Raw genomic sequence first — 15,348 nt, 5'->3', positions numbered from 1 at the left:
CTGCACGATTGCTCTATAAGTTGCTCTGTGTATCATCAGCTTTACTTTTTGCGTTGCCAAAATGCTGGATGCTTGTTTGTGCTTTTACTAATCGAGAAGACAAGCCTGAGCTATGTTAGGTGAGGGATTCCCCAGAAGGTAAAAGTAAACATTTCCGCAGTCCGAGCGGTGGCCGGAACCTGGCAGTAGAAATACGGCAGCGGATGCTGTAACGTTGTATGGATCAGATATGAAAAACACTTGCAGTTTGTGTTCATATCTTTCTTTTTGTTAAGTTGAAAGGTGATCCAAATAAAATTTGACTGCTGCGTCTCTACGGGGGAGTCGCGGTGTGAGCCGCTATGTTGGTCCGTTGTTTTGCCCTCCAGGTCACTGTGCATGTCACGTGACTGAAAACTATGAATTGCTGTTCAAAACGTTGATTCAATATTGGTGTACGATCGCCAGACACTTCTGGATCTTCGTTTCTCTGTTCCAGCCATGCGGCCCCTGCTCTACTGGCCCCCGCTGGCGCGGGGAAAATCTGCGGAACCTGCGGCCTCTGTGTCGGGTTCCTCAGAAAATCAGCGCTGCAGACCCGCCTGTTCCTGTCAGGATTGGCCTGATAAACGCTAGATCGCTAGCAAACAAAACTTTGAACCTTGAGGATTTCTTCACGTCCCGGGGATTGGATTTTCTCTGTGTGACTGAGACATGGCTGAGTGTTGGTGAGTCCAGTGCCTTTTCTGAACTCTTACCGCATGACTCTTGCTGTTTGAACTCCCCTCGGACGTCGGGCAGAGGAGGAGGTATAGCAACTGTTATAAGAATGTCTATAAATGTAAGCAATTGTTGCCATCATCCTCGGTCACCAGCTTTGAGCTGAGCTTATATCACACAGTGTTGTGTGCAGTGGTCTACCGGCCTCCCAAATACAATAAGGACTTTGTAAATGACTTGTCTGTAAATACGATCGTGTCCTCATTGTTGGGGATTTTAATGTTCATGTGTGTTGTCCTGAAAACCCAGTGGCAAAAGATTTTTTACATCTTGTGCAGTCTGTGTCTGTATGGGATTAATATCCCGCCATGATTCAACATTTTGAAAACTCAAAAAACTAAGATTTGTAAGCTTGCAAAATGTAAAAAATCTCTGCAAACATTGTTGTTTTTGAGTTTTCCGTGATTTGTGGCAGCAACGTAGACTGTATATGAAAATGGACGTAGCGTTTGTGACGTCACCCGTTGGTTTTGAAGCAAGGGGGTAAGCCAGAGATCAGAGATCGGACAGTGAAGCCGACCTAAGCCTGCATGGAGGGATCCATGTAGGCCCAAAAATGATGTCACAACCCTGTGACTCCCCGTTGCACATGAGAGATGTAACCCTATTGCTTAGATTATAAACTCTCGGCAATCAAAAACAAACTATCAGAGCAATCATCTGCTTTGGTGTTTGACAGGTGAACCTTGTAGGTGGGCTGATTAAACAGTAACGAGACGGGTCAAACACACTGAGCAATGAAACGTTTTGTGGGCGCATTTCTACAGCTACCAGAATTACGGTGTTTCTGCACTTCTACGTCATTAAACCGCGGTTATGCTACGCGATCATGCACAGGAAGTGGCCCTTTGGTAGTATTTTATTGGTCCAAAACTGGCTTCACTGCTCTCCATTCAAATCAGCGGGGTGGCTTCGTCAAGTAATATGTTTTGAAGCTCAAAATTGGCGTAGCTGGCCGGTATTCTGTCGATTTATGCTATCGAGATGTGCTATTTAGCGGTTCTGCGCATGACAGCTGTTCCATGTTTCCCTGCTCTATATTTGTTACTTGTTCACAAACGGTCCAGCAACACCCACCAACCCTTAAAAGAAGTGGACCTCAGTCCTCGGCAACATATTATGTGTTCAGGATTTAAATATTTTAAATAACACCAGAGTTTATTTATTAAAATAAGTTTTTTCTCAAGGATTGCTTTTCATTTTCCTGTTTTTTTTCCCTGTGTACCTCTGCCTTCTTAGGAGGCACTTTCTAGAGGTGTTTGAAAACTCCTGGTGTAACCAGTTTACATCACTTCTTCAAACAACAAAATAGTGGATAAAAATGTTAAAACAGTTGTTGAGGTGTAAAGTTGGATACATTTATTCAAAAAATAATTTCAGAAATTTATACAAAGGAAACAACATCTATACACAGTTTACTGAACCTAAACATGAAAATAAAGCAATAAAAGCAACTGTCATCTAAACAAACGCGTGGCAATAAATCGAATCTATAAATTACTCCTTAAAACAAGTAAATCTTCATGACTCCGAGGATCCCTCTGCATTGACCTGGCAGGAGCTGGGTCTGTTGTTCTCCCCTGGAGACAGCCGGCCTTCCTCCTTTGGGAGAAGACAGCAGTCAGTAGGTTGGTTGTGAGATATACAAATATTCTTCTTCCATTGGTACGACAATGTCAAAGTTAGAAATCAGAGCTTTGTTTATTATTATTTTGTTCTTGTTATGTTTCCTCCCACAGCACAGTCCTTCTGTTCTAACCAAAGAACGGATGTATGTACTGCAACTGTACCTCTTTGATGTCCTCCAGCGCTTGCATGATCGATGCGACCACCAGGTTCACCAGCACAAACTGAGCCATAACCACGAAACTGATGAGGTACAACGGAGAGACCCAGGAAAGTAAGATTCAGAAAGGAAGAGGGACTGGCACGCACACTGGAGACAACATTACAAAATCATTCTTACTTCAAAACCACAGAAATTATAATAAACTGACAATTGGAAACTAAACGGTAGAGCAAAAGTTAGGATACAACATTATTGTAATGCTTTGTTTTATGGGTCTGTAATTTACTAACGATTCCCCAAATGATTCCCTGAGAAGTTTCATTGAAAGAACTGCTCCATTTTAATCAAATGTAATTATTCATTATTCATATATGCACTTCATATATGTTAAATTGTATGCTCCCTGTAGACAAATTGTTTAGCTGACTTGTTGTCCACTGACTAAACACTGCTTATGTTACACTAGCACCTAAGTGAAATAAATTAATTAGAAGTTGCCAACACTGTCTCTATCTTCCCTATAATTAGAACCAAACTTTATTTTCAGAACATTTCCCAGAAAATTATTAGGAAATCACAGACCCATAAAATAAAGGGTTAGCACAGTTTCTTTAATAAGGAAATGGGGACTTGATGTCCCATGAATATCTCTTGCTCATCAACTGACCTCATGCTGTGCATTAAATAAAAACTACTGAACTACTGAAAACATCTCACTTTTTAAAACAACCCCGCAAGTCATCCTATCAAATAACTCGGTCACTTTGGAGTGATCCCATTGGCTGGTAGGTGTGGATTAACTTTAACACACGCTGACATTTTTTAGTATAAAAATATGTCGTGTTGTGCCGTCTCAGGAGTTCCTGTCCGCTACAGTGACCACAAGTGTTTCTTTTGTCCCACTGCTAATGTGGTGACTTTCTCTGTGTTGCAGCATTTATTAAAACTTGTTGATGTCATATTATACCAACAGAATATGCCAATAGTGTCGGTCAGAAAGACAGAGGTCTGATAACAGCAGATGTTTGAGAAGGCGTTTCTGGGCATCTCTATTAGAAACATTAGTCTCAGGTCAGCTGATAAAATCTCATGCCATATGCCATGCGCTTTGTTCGGATAATGCAGGAGGAGGCAGAGATAATTGGGGAGAAGACTAGACCACAGGTACAGATCACATTATTAAGTCTACTCCTTGGACTAGATAAGGAAGCTGCATGCTTATATTAAGAGAGCGGCTGATATTTATTTTGGCCTGTCTCCTAACGAAGTCAGTGTAGTAGGTGTCATTAAAAAGCACTCAAAATGCAGATCACTCATACTGTTCTTACTAAAACAAATTTAAATTCATTTCAAAATGTGAAATTTGTATAGGCCTATTCTGTAAATAGCTTTTTAATTTTTATCTTAATTAATCTTAATTTTATTGTTTATTTTCATTTTTGTCCTATCTTTCTAAATTTTTTATCATTTATTCACTGTTTCTGAAACTGCTGCAACATGCAAATATTCCCAGTGCAGGATCAGTTTTATTTTATTTTAATAATGTAAGGTTCATAAACAATCTCCATCTAACCATTTTTAGGTGCACACATTTGCATATTTATATAATATATTTATAACATGCTTAATATAATATGAAATACTCTACTCTACGAAATACTAAATAGTAACCTGACAGCCCAAATTTGAAAATTGAATATTTAAAATAAAAATGTAATTTATGTGTGGTTGTCTTTTTTTCATTTTATCTTCTTTTACGATATATCTATAAGAAATTGGTTTAAGGAAGTGTAGCTTCAGGCTTAAAATGTTTATCTATCCTAATATGCTGCTAAAACATTTTTCTTAGAGACCAGTGGCCGTTCTAGACCAATTTTATTGAGGGGACCAGGCTGGGGCCAGTTGTTTTGTCAGAGGGGCACATTCAATCCGGGACAAAAGAGACGAAGGCAATGTTCAAGCTTTCAAATATCTTGTTTAGTATATAACAATTGTTTGTTTCAGGTTTTGGTCCTGATGGGCCGCAGCCTCCTGCCAGAGGGGGCAGACTGAAACAGTTTGTGTCCGGGATGGGAGGGGTCAGATGCAATCTTTCCTGCATGCCTCAGATTCCTGGAGGCATACAGGTCCTGAAGAGAAGGTCCTCTGCAGAGCAAGAGGTAACACACACAGAGCTGCAGGACGACAGTGGACATAATTTGATAAATGCTGCCACCTTGTGGTTGAAAGAGACTTTGTACAAAGTACATAAAAAATAAAAAACATTTTTCAGATATAACAAAGTTCCACCATCTTTTCTACACCATGCATCACTATGCCAGTCTTCTTTATTTGTAAACACTTTTTTTCAACATGTTTCTTAGAGAGCTTGAATCCAGAGACTTGCTGCTTCTGCATTTTTGGAAAGTCTTCCAAGCCTTTCGATCTGAAGACAATTCATCATTTGAGGATTTAAATCACTGGCTTTAAACATAACGGACAAAGACTTTTAACCTTTATTAAAAAAGAATCATAGTCCATAGTTTACCTGACTCTCACACTGCACATCCCTGCACAAACTAGACTTTGCTATTAGTACATATCCTTTAATATTCTCTTGACCTTCAGTACTTGTTTTCTACATACTACAGTTTTTGTTATGTACCAAGATACAAAAGAAAATTCCTTGGATGTGTAAAACCTTGTTGGCAAAAAGGTTTCTGATTTTGATTCTTCTTTAGTAAGTTAGTAAGTAAGTTTCTACACATTTTCAGAATGGATTCATCTGTCCCAGTCCACCCTCAGCGAGAGATCATATCTGTGATCAGCCTGTTGCCTTACACAGCTGTGTAACACATCTGGTGGGTAGACATGGGAAACATATGAAGGTGTGTCCATATGTGAGTGAGTGGGAGGGAGGGAGTTATATAGAGTTAATTTGCATTGTAAGTAAAGGTTTTGCATTTTCTGGGTAACACACATCATGAGAGGAATCAATTCATTTTGGGTTTTAAGCTAATTCAGATCCGGTCTATTTATAATTCTATAAATCTATATTTTACTCATGCATATTAATTAATCTCAATGTGTTGATTTGTGTGGACAGTATAATGTGTAATATGTTTTTTTCAATGTGGGGAGCCTAACAAATAAACAAATATTGTTTAATCTTCTTCGGGACTTCTAGAATGTGACGGTTGAAACTGTTGATAATTGATCATTTTAATGTTTACTCTGCAAAAACACACGTCTTCCCTGTTAATGTTAGCTAGCTAGGAAAGGTAATACTTCTGAAAGGTGATACCAAGTGGTCAACAGTGTGACCACAGCCAAGTTATCCTCTTTTTCCTCTGGTAAATACTGTAACGTTTCATGTAACGTTAGTTAATTGCTGTTTTTTCCTCTAAAATGCTATTTGAGAGGTTAACATTGCATTGATTATCATGGCCTGATGTTAGGTTAAATAAGTGGACTTAACAATAACTAACGTTAACTAACTTAATGTTATCGCTAATGTTACCTTAAGAGTCTAATGTTAGCTAAACACATTTTGATCATTTAGCTGTGGGGACGCAAAATTGATCCGTAGTAAAAAAGAAGGTCATACATTTTGACAGTGGTGCTAACTTATGTGTTTGGCCAACGTTAAACTCAGTCCGTCTGTAAATTAACGTTGGGGCACTAACACCTTAACCAGTCAGCCTCTGTAGTCGACCCTTTGGTGTTTTACAGTTAGTTAACACTAACGTTAACGTTAAAGAGGGCCCAAGAGTCTAACAGGTCACAGATTAACACATTAACTTTGATGAAGATTAACGTTATCCAAAAGTCATTGATCTCCTTGTTTTAATTAACAGCCTGTAACGTTTGAACTGAATAAACGGCTGATTATTGTTTTGTTTGTCCAACGTTCTAAAGCTCTTACGTTATATTTTAAACCGCTAGCTAACACTTAGCCACCTGACGCTAACTTTACTTCAACTTGGCTAAGTCACTGGTGAATTTAACCTGAACAAACTTTCATCATTTGTTAAAGATTTGGGCTGAGTTTCTTATTTTTGGATATGCTATTCATGTGTATCAGGTGACAGAACTATCAAAGGCTAGTTACCTTGTAGCATCTAAGGAGCTAATGTTATTTTAGCTTACAGTAACTTCAAGTTATTAAATCACTGTAACGTTACCTGTTGTTTATTCAGAGTTGAACTGAACATTTTTTTCAAGTCCTGTCCCATTCCCCCACTACTGAACAAAATCTCTTATTTCCAATCTTAAATGTTGTCAGGTATGCCAGTCTGCATATGCAAAAACATAACGTTTACAGTATTACAGTACACTAAATGGTGCAAATTAGTTCCACCTTCACCAGTAAACCCTGAAATGTAGCTTACACATTAATGTATAAGTAATAAACACAGGGGAAGTTTCTGCAGAAGAGTAGTTTTACTTTTGATACTTAGGCTATTAACTAAGGACTTCTTTCTTGTAATGAAGTATTTTTGTAGTGTCGTATTATCCTCTCTTCACCTCTATCTAAGACTTTGCCCTCCCTTCAGAGAAAACGTACTCATGACTGATTCTGAGGGACAGAAGGAGGAGCCGGGGGAGGTGGCGCTCACTGTCCCAGAAAAAGTTCCCAATTCAAACTGTGTCTCCAAGGAGGAGGAGCAACCCTACCCCGACTTGTCCCCTGTGGTTTTTCACTGCTTGAAACAAACAACAATACCCCGTAACTGGTGTCTGCAAATGACCCACACACCATATCCTTTTTTACTGCTAGGAGTCTAAAAATGCCGAAAATGTATGTGTAGTAGTAATAATAATAATAATAATAATAATACATAGAAATTTCAAGCTTTATTACATATCATACTATTAAAATATTTCTGAGTGTATCTAAAGGATTCACAGGCATCTTTTTCTCACCAGTCTGACTGACAGATTAAAACTTTACGACACTGTAGAAAATCGGCCATCATTAATCCCCTTAGGTTTTTCTAGAATGTAATCCTCCTTTGTTGATGAATTATATGAATGAATATGATCTCTCATCCAGTGTGTTATAACCTTAACCTCTTCCTCCACGTGGTTGGGAATCGTGTCCACACTGATGATCCTGTTTTGATCTGCATTTCCGTCCTCTTAGGAAAACACACCTTTCGAAACTGTTTCAAACTGTTTACCTCAGTTTCTATTTCTGCAGTATGTCCAGATACCTGTTCTGTGATCTTTCATTGGCTACATGGTGTATCTATAAATAAAGAGACAAAGAAAAAGTGGCAATATCACGTCACATTTGAGACCAGCTAAATTATTAACATAAAAGGCTAAAGATAATCAAAATGTGCTTCTCTATTAGTAACAATAGTACTTTGTCACCATTGTTGTTTCTGCTGTATGTTTAATGGTACATTTTTTCTTTTATCTTGTTTGGCCAGGTATTGGATGATTTATTTTTTGCTTTCTTTATGGTGGAAATGCTCATCAATATGGCGGCCCTGGGAGTCATGGGCCATGAACGAAGTTACTTGAGCAACAACTGGAACAAGTTTGACTTCTTCATCAACTTGGCAACGTTAGTATCCCACAATGCCTATGGCTCACGCGGACAAATCACTCTGCGTTTCCTTGGTCACCTTAGGAAAGCATCATATTTAATTTCTCAGTTTTAAGCGGGACTCTGACTTTCTAACCGGAAAAACTATAAAGTTTGGACAGCTTTGGTCGAACTGGCCTGAAGTTTTGACTATATTTTAGAAAAGGCATTCCTCAAAAAAGTGTTTGAACCATCAACCTCTTATGTTTTTATATTCAATATTAGAATGTGTGTTATACAATTTCTGAAAAATAAGACTCATCTCCCTGTTTCTGTCTGCAACTGTCCCTTCAGGATGTTGGATTTTATTCTGGCTACTTTTGGCATCCGCTTACCAATCTGTACGGCGCTCAGGCCAATGCGACTGATCGGCAGAGTATCAAGTAAGTCATAACTTTAATGAGTCCTGTCAGAAACTAGCTAGACTTTCCCCAACACACCTACGAAGCAGTTGACCAATCACAACAGAGTGGACCAGCTGACCATTCAGAGCAGACTGGGATTTTTAGTGTTTTATAAAATGCTAAAGGTAGGTAGGTATCTTTTATACATTTATTTGAGGGGTATTTTTTTATTTCGGTCAGTAATTAGCCATGTGCAAAATGGAATTCAAGAACTACTGCATGCTGTGTACTATGATGTACTATATTTAATAAAAACAATACACAATTTCTGGGCGGCACGGTGGTGCAGAGCCCCACAGCGAGAAGGACGTGGGTTCAAACCCCGGTTTCCCTGGCCTTTCTGTGTGGAGTTTGCATGTGTGTGGGTTCTCTCTGGGTGCTCCGGCTTCCTCCCACCATCCAAAGACATGCGGACTATGCGGATGTCAGCTGGGATTGGCTCCAGCGACCCTGTACGCAGGATAAGCGGTTGACGATGGAACTTTCCTTCTGAAATTGTGTAGCATACATGATTTTTAATACAAATACTAACTTTTAATATGATCCTAAAGACTATATGCAGGTATTTTAATCAAATACCTCTCCACAATGGAACCATAGATGTCAAACAGTTATACTGTTCTTAGTTTTAAGCATTTGATAAAAAGGGAAAACAATTGTCAGTTGTTAAACTAAGTCGTTGAGGGGTTGAGCAAATAATTGAGTTACAACCAACCGTTGTCTTTGAAGAATTTATTTAACTAAAGAGAATAAACAGAGAACCACTACAACACAAATATAGCTGGTCCAGAGACCTGCCGCCAAGGGCAGTTTCGGGCGTCTGGCCCCAAGCAAAGCGATGCATAATCATTTACACAGTCTAGGTTTCTATGTTTTGGCGAACACAGATCCTCTCTCGGCCTTGAATGAACATTCCAGGAGAGGAGAGAAACAACAAGAGGGGGTAAACACCAAAACAATCTCACAGCTCTGACCTAAACCCTAGTAAATGTGGACAGACTAACATAAGAAAGTATAGAAGAAGAAAAGGTTAAGGATAAAAACACAATACATATATCTATAAAGTTAAAGAGAATAGTAATAATAATGATATTATTTTAAGATCATAGATAGTAGATTAAATGTAAGAGGACACAATTTTCTGCCATAACAGAAAGCTAGCTTCCTGGATAATATTGGCTGTTAAACATTCGTACTTAAATATATATATATATAAGCAAGTTACACGAACATGGCATCGTATTATGAACAATGAAATTCAGAGTAATACATTAAACAGCAGGGGCAGCATTTCAGAACAATGGCATGTAATACTTAGTTTGTCCTCTTGGGGGACTCTTGTTCCACGAGAGGAGACTGACGATCACGTTGATTATTTCTTTAAAACAATCATTTGCTCAAGAGCTGGGGAAATTAGTTATTTAACATTACATTCGAGCTGGGAAATTAATCAAGTAGCACAGGATAACATTTCTGGAGGAGTATAAGAAGTTTTGGGAATAAAGCATTGGTTAAAAACATCACTTAAACGAATGTCAGGAATTATTGCTGAAAATTAAAGAGCACTGCAAAATGAACTTCTATGGATTCTTCTTTACTATAATAATAATAATAATAATAATAATCCTTATTTGTAGAGCACTTTTCAAAAACAAGTTACAAAGTTCTTTAACAAGTGTAAAGAATAATACAAAAAAAACAAGATAAGAGCATGAAAACATTGAAAAGACTAAAATACAGATTAATATAAAATTAGTAAAATACAATAAAATAAAAGGGATAAAATAAAGTCAAATAAGATCGGGAAAGGCTCTCCTATAAAAGTATGTTTTAAGAAGGGACTTAAAACAGTTCACTGACTCAGCCGACCTGATTTCCTCGGGCAGGCTGTTCCAGCTGGGACCCGATGACCAGGATTTCTGTTTTGTCTGAGTTTAGCTGGAGGAAATTATTTGACATCCATTTTTTAACTTCACAAAGGCAGTTGTTAAGTGAACTCAGCATTCCAGGGTCTGGGGATCTGACGGGCAAGTATATTTGTGTGTCATCAGCATAAATATGAAAAGAAATGTCCGAGGGGAAGCAGATACAAGGAAAACAAAATGGGTCCTAAGACCGACCCCTGAGGCACACCATATTTAACTGGACAGAATGAGGAGACATAGTTGTTTACAGAAACGCAAAACTTCCTATTTGACAGGTAGGATGAAAACCATTCTAGGGCAGTACCAGAGATCCCCACCCAGTGCCTCAGTCAGTCTAACATGATGTTGTGATCAATGGTGTCAAAAGCAGCGCTAAGGTCCAGGAGTACCAGGACTGAGCAAATTTTAAAAATAATTTACAAGGTTTGGAGTCCTCCTCGTTAGGCCAGGGAACATTGTATTTAACAAATGTTGCCTCTGGAATACATTGTTACATTTTTGGTTTAGAAAATCAACCTGGCTTATCTTTACATTCTGTAATTTGGGTGTCAGTGTGTTTTCTAGATTGTTTTTAATTAACTGAATAAGAGCCATTGGAATGTTTTGTGTCACCTTAGAATAGTTTTCCAAGGAGCAATCCAATTTATATTTATCCTTAATCCAATTTAAGTAAATTACCACTTTCATCCAGCAAATGCACAATCCACCATATTTGTTTCTCCATCCAGTTGTCCATGAATATGGATTTTCTTTTGCTCCATATGACTCTATTGTTCCATAGCAGAACGTTATGTGGACTAAAATTATGTGTGTAAATAATTTTCCAGTATGACTCGTTTGTGAAAGGCACTTTAGATATTTTAATAAAAAAATCAATGTCACCCAATTTCTTGAACAGAAGTGAAGGTATAGTGAACCTGATCTCCTCACTGTTCTTTAGAAACAATTGTAGCCATTTCATTTTTAATACACCATTCATGATATCAACATTTATTGCTTTTAATCCCACCATCTTCCTATTTTTTTTTTTTTTAGAATTCTATACTACTTTTTTATTGTAATGTTTATTTTTCCAAATGAAGTTGAAATTTAGTTTGTTGATTTATTTTATCTTCCTGGGAGATATAGCTAACAAATATGCAGGGTAAATCAGCCAGGATATACTTTCCATTTTTGTTGTGTTCTTCCAAACAGAGACATGTCTCTTTGTAGCCAAATGTTTATTGCTTTCTTCCATTTCTCTGTACAATTTTGAATATTACTTTTCTCACTTGTGTTTGGACATTTGGTTATTAAAATTCCTAGGTATCGAGTATCTTTCTTGACTGGTATATTGAAAAGTGACGAATTGGGACAGTTGTGGATACTCATAACTTCACATTTGTTGAGGTTCAAACAGAGACCAGATGCTTGAGAAAATGACTCTACTGTCTTTAAGGCCAACAGAATTTGTTCTTTGTGAAAAGCGTTGTGTCGTCAGCTAGCTGACTTATAGTTAACATTTTACCATCTATGTTTAGTCCTTCGATGTTTGAGTTTTTTGAGGATAGCGAGTAGTTCAGAAACCGTAAAAAATTAAAAGATGGGAAATACTACATCCTTGTCTTATGCCTCTTCCTACATTGAATCTGGGGCACATGCCCTCTGGGAGGGACACACTGTTAAACTGTTAAAGTTTGTATGCTGCATAATAATCATATCTAAAAACCTATGGCCAAATCAAAAGTGTTTAAGAGTGTCAAAAATAAGTGTGTGTTCGAGTCAAAGGCTTTAAAGAAACCATGAATAATATAAAGCCATCATTATTAATTAGGTGGCCATCAATAAGGTCCAGAACCAAGCGGATGTTATTATGGATAGATTTACCTTTGAGGAATCCTGATTGAGTTGAGCTAATGATTTTAGATAAACCTTCTTTTAATCTTGCTGCCAAGACTGCAGTGAACATTTTATAATCAGTATTCAGAAGAGTTATAGGTCTTCAATTGCCTAAAATCCTTTTGTATTTTCCAGGTTTATTCCTTGTTTCATCGTTGTCATTAGTTCCTTCTGGTCGATACATTCATTTAGTGCCTGGAGAAGTAAAAATTTGATTTCTTCCCAGAAATGTTTAGAAGTCAGGCGTTATTCCATCTGGCCCCGGGGAGTGATCAGATACTATCTTTTTAATAATGCAGTCAGAGGGAGAAGAGAAGCTTGGTGCCTTTCAAGCAGCCGTGTGCAGAAAGTAGCTTGTCAATGTCAGTTTGGGTGAACCGACCAATCACAGCCAGGATGGGGCGGGACATTTCAAAATATTGACAGATAGGTGCCATTTACACTGAGGACGCTGGGGACAGGTCAGTATCAGAATGTCTCCATCACTTTTTTAAAAGCTTTTTTTGAAAATGTTCTGAAAAGCAAATGAAATGGACAATAAGAAAACATGCAATGCAATTGAAATATATAAGAAACTAATGTTCATTGTCCAAAAGCTGATTATTGCATTATATTCCATTATATTTTTGTATTTTGAAATGTCACCTGCCACCTTTAATCTTAAGTAATAGGCTACAATAACAGTTCTAGAACTGGCCTTAGCCACTGAAATACCCAAGGTGCCACACACAGACTTGCAGAGAGGTTGGAGGAGTTGTTGGGAGGAGCATATCTAACATCAAAGCTCATCGTGGATACAATTCCTACCTTTCCAGGAAAAACTTTCAAATCCAACAGGCTGGACTGTCAACTTTTTCACCATGCCTAAAACCGGCTAATTCCTGTTTTCATTCGTCCTCTATGTCCTGTATATTCCACGTTTCCGGGGACTAGACCAGACCAAGGTACGTTTTAACCGTTTGTTTTTTTGTTTTAATTAACAAAGGCAGAAATCAGAAACGGGTCGTTTTCCCGTTTTTTCAGTTTTGGGCCCGAAACGAAAAAAAACAACATTCACTTTGTTTTTTTGTTTTTTTTTAATCAAAACAAAAATACGAATTTATTACTCAATATTTCCTTTCATTGGTGGGTGGGACTTCATCAACGACTTGCTTCTGATTGGATAGTGTGCTCCATCACTTATCTTGATCAAGGTTCTCCCAAAGAATTTCCATTCCTGCTGTGGCTCTCCCTCTTTGCTTTAAGACAATGCAATGTGATGAATTAAACAAAGGTATTTCTGTTATTTAGCATTACAGATTAAGGCTTATTTTAGTAAATGCTGTGAACAGTAAAGTGTTGTCAATATTACAAAGATCGATGGCATCGAACAACAGCAAGCACACGAAAAGGATTTACAGAAAATGAGCAGCAGGTGTCGCCCTGCACCTCCCTCAGCTGTGATCACCTGGAGCCACTTCAGAAAACAGAACTCCACTGAGTTCATCCTGCTGTGTTTAAAGACTCATCACACCTGATATGGTCTTGTTAGTTTTATGTCTACTCAAGACTGCCGACATTTGAACAAATTTCTGAGTAAGAAAAGGGGTTTTGCACCTTTGTAGCCACAGAATATTATATTATTATAATTGTGTCTGAAGCTTCTATCCATACATACCGTATGTGATGTGATTTTCAAAACTAGCCTTGATGGCAGATGCAAGCCAATAAGACTTAAGAGTCATATCATATTTTATTATTAATTACTATTGCCCAGGTTTAATCAAATTTGCAAATAAAACAGCTGCTTTGTGGAAACATGACGCCAATGTGTCCCTGAGCGCGCGACCTCTGACATGAACAGCAGCTGTAAGTCGCTTTGGATAAAAGCATCAGCTAAATGAATAAATGTAAACGCAATGAACATAAAGCCAAAAAAAGAGAACGTGATAAAATATGATCTACTCCACTGTGTCAAAACAGCAACCAGCTTTTGTTAGTTTTAATAAAACACCAGGTAGTTGCGCATTAGACTGAATCCCCTCTGTGAGCGTGCATATTATCATGATGGAGAACCCAAATGCCAGTGCGTCAGAGATGAAAAATGGCGAAGGGGCAAAAACACCTTCACGGCGTGAAGCGCAGTTGCGTTTGGGGCGTTTCCAACTCCAATTTTGCTAGTTTGACGGCATAAATAATTGTGTTGGCGCCGGGCGCGTGGTTCAAAAGATTCGTACTTAGTCTGTGAATAAGTCATGGGTGTGTAGGGCATAACATGCAATACACCAATCAGTGTCATCTCCCTTTCAAAGCCAGGTGCGCCTGCTATTATAATAGCGCAGGTGTATTCAATTAGATTTCAAAGAGGTCCAGTTAGAGAAAATTTCCTGAAGCAAAGGTCCGGAACATCAAAACGACGAACTTGCGTTATCATTCAGTACTATAACCTATAGTTGTATCAACACTTGTTTTTAGTCAACAACGGACTGTCAAATCAAATAATATTTCAGTCAGTTTTCAAATCAAACTGGAGGGATAATAAATAATAACTATTCAAATAATAAATTCTAAATTTAAGTAAACTAAATTAAAGTGCCTAATTTTTAGAAAATATTTAATAAAAAGTGTAGCTTGAAGTGATGAAGTGTAGTCTTAACCAATTTTATAATAAACACAAATGAACAGCTGTAATGCCTCCTCTTCTCTTTCATTTCCTCTTACAGAGCTACCACTTTCCTACTTTCTGTTGTTCAGTGAGAAACCTGAGCTCCAGCTAGCATATTGGAGATCTATGAGATATTCTGGTTTTGAACTGCCCGTGGGAGGAATGTACATGTAAAAATCTGTACATTCTTGATTAAAAGTCATGTGAAATCTCTTTTATCTTTCGTCTCCTCAATTCGGGTGTGTTTCCAAAACGTCTCTGGTGAATCTCGCGGACTCGACTCGCAAGCATCGGTATGCACAGATTTGATTGGCTGAGCAGCGTCACATGAGACGATTGGAGCACATGCGATTGGTCTGTGAGTTTCCTGGTCC

General features: G+C 38.0%; 1 pseudogene; it reads left to right on the top strand.

Annotated features, from left to right (window-relative positions):
- Nucleotides 1-9: 9 nt before the first annotated feature.
- The window catches only part of LOC123972438, a 33,701-nt pseudogene continuing 18,362 nt past the window's right edge, over nt 10-15,348 (top strand).

Source organism: Micropterus dolomieu, linkage group LG06 (assembly GCF_021292245.1).
Source record: "Micropterus dolomieu isolate WLL.071019.BEF.003 ecotype Adirondacks linkage group LG06, ASM2129224v1, whole genome shotgun sequence".
Lineage (NCBI taxonomy): Eukaryota > Metazoa > Chordata > Actinopteri > Centrarchiformes > Centrarchidae > Micropterus > Micropterus dolomieu.
This window is presented reverse-complemented; position numbering and strand designations above follow the sequence as displayed.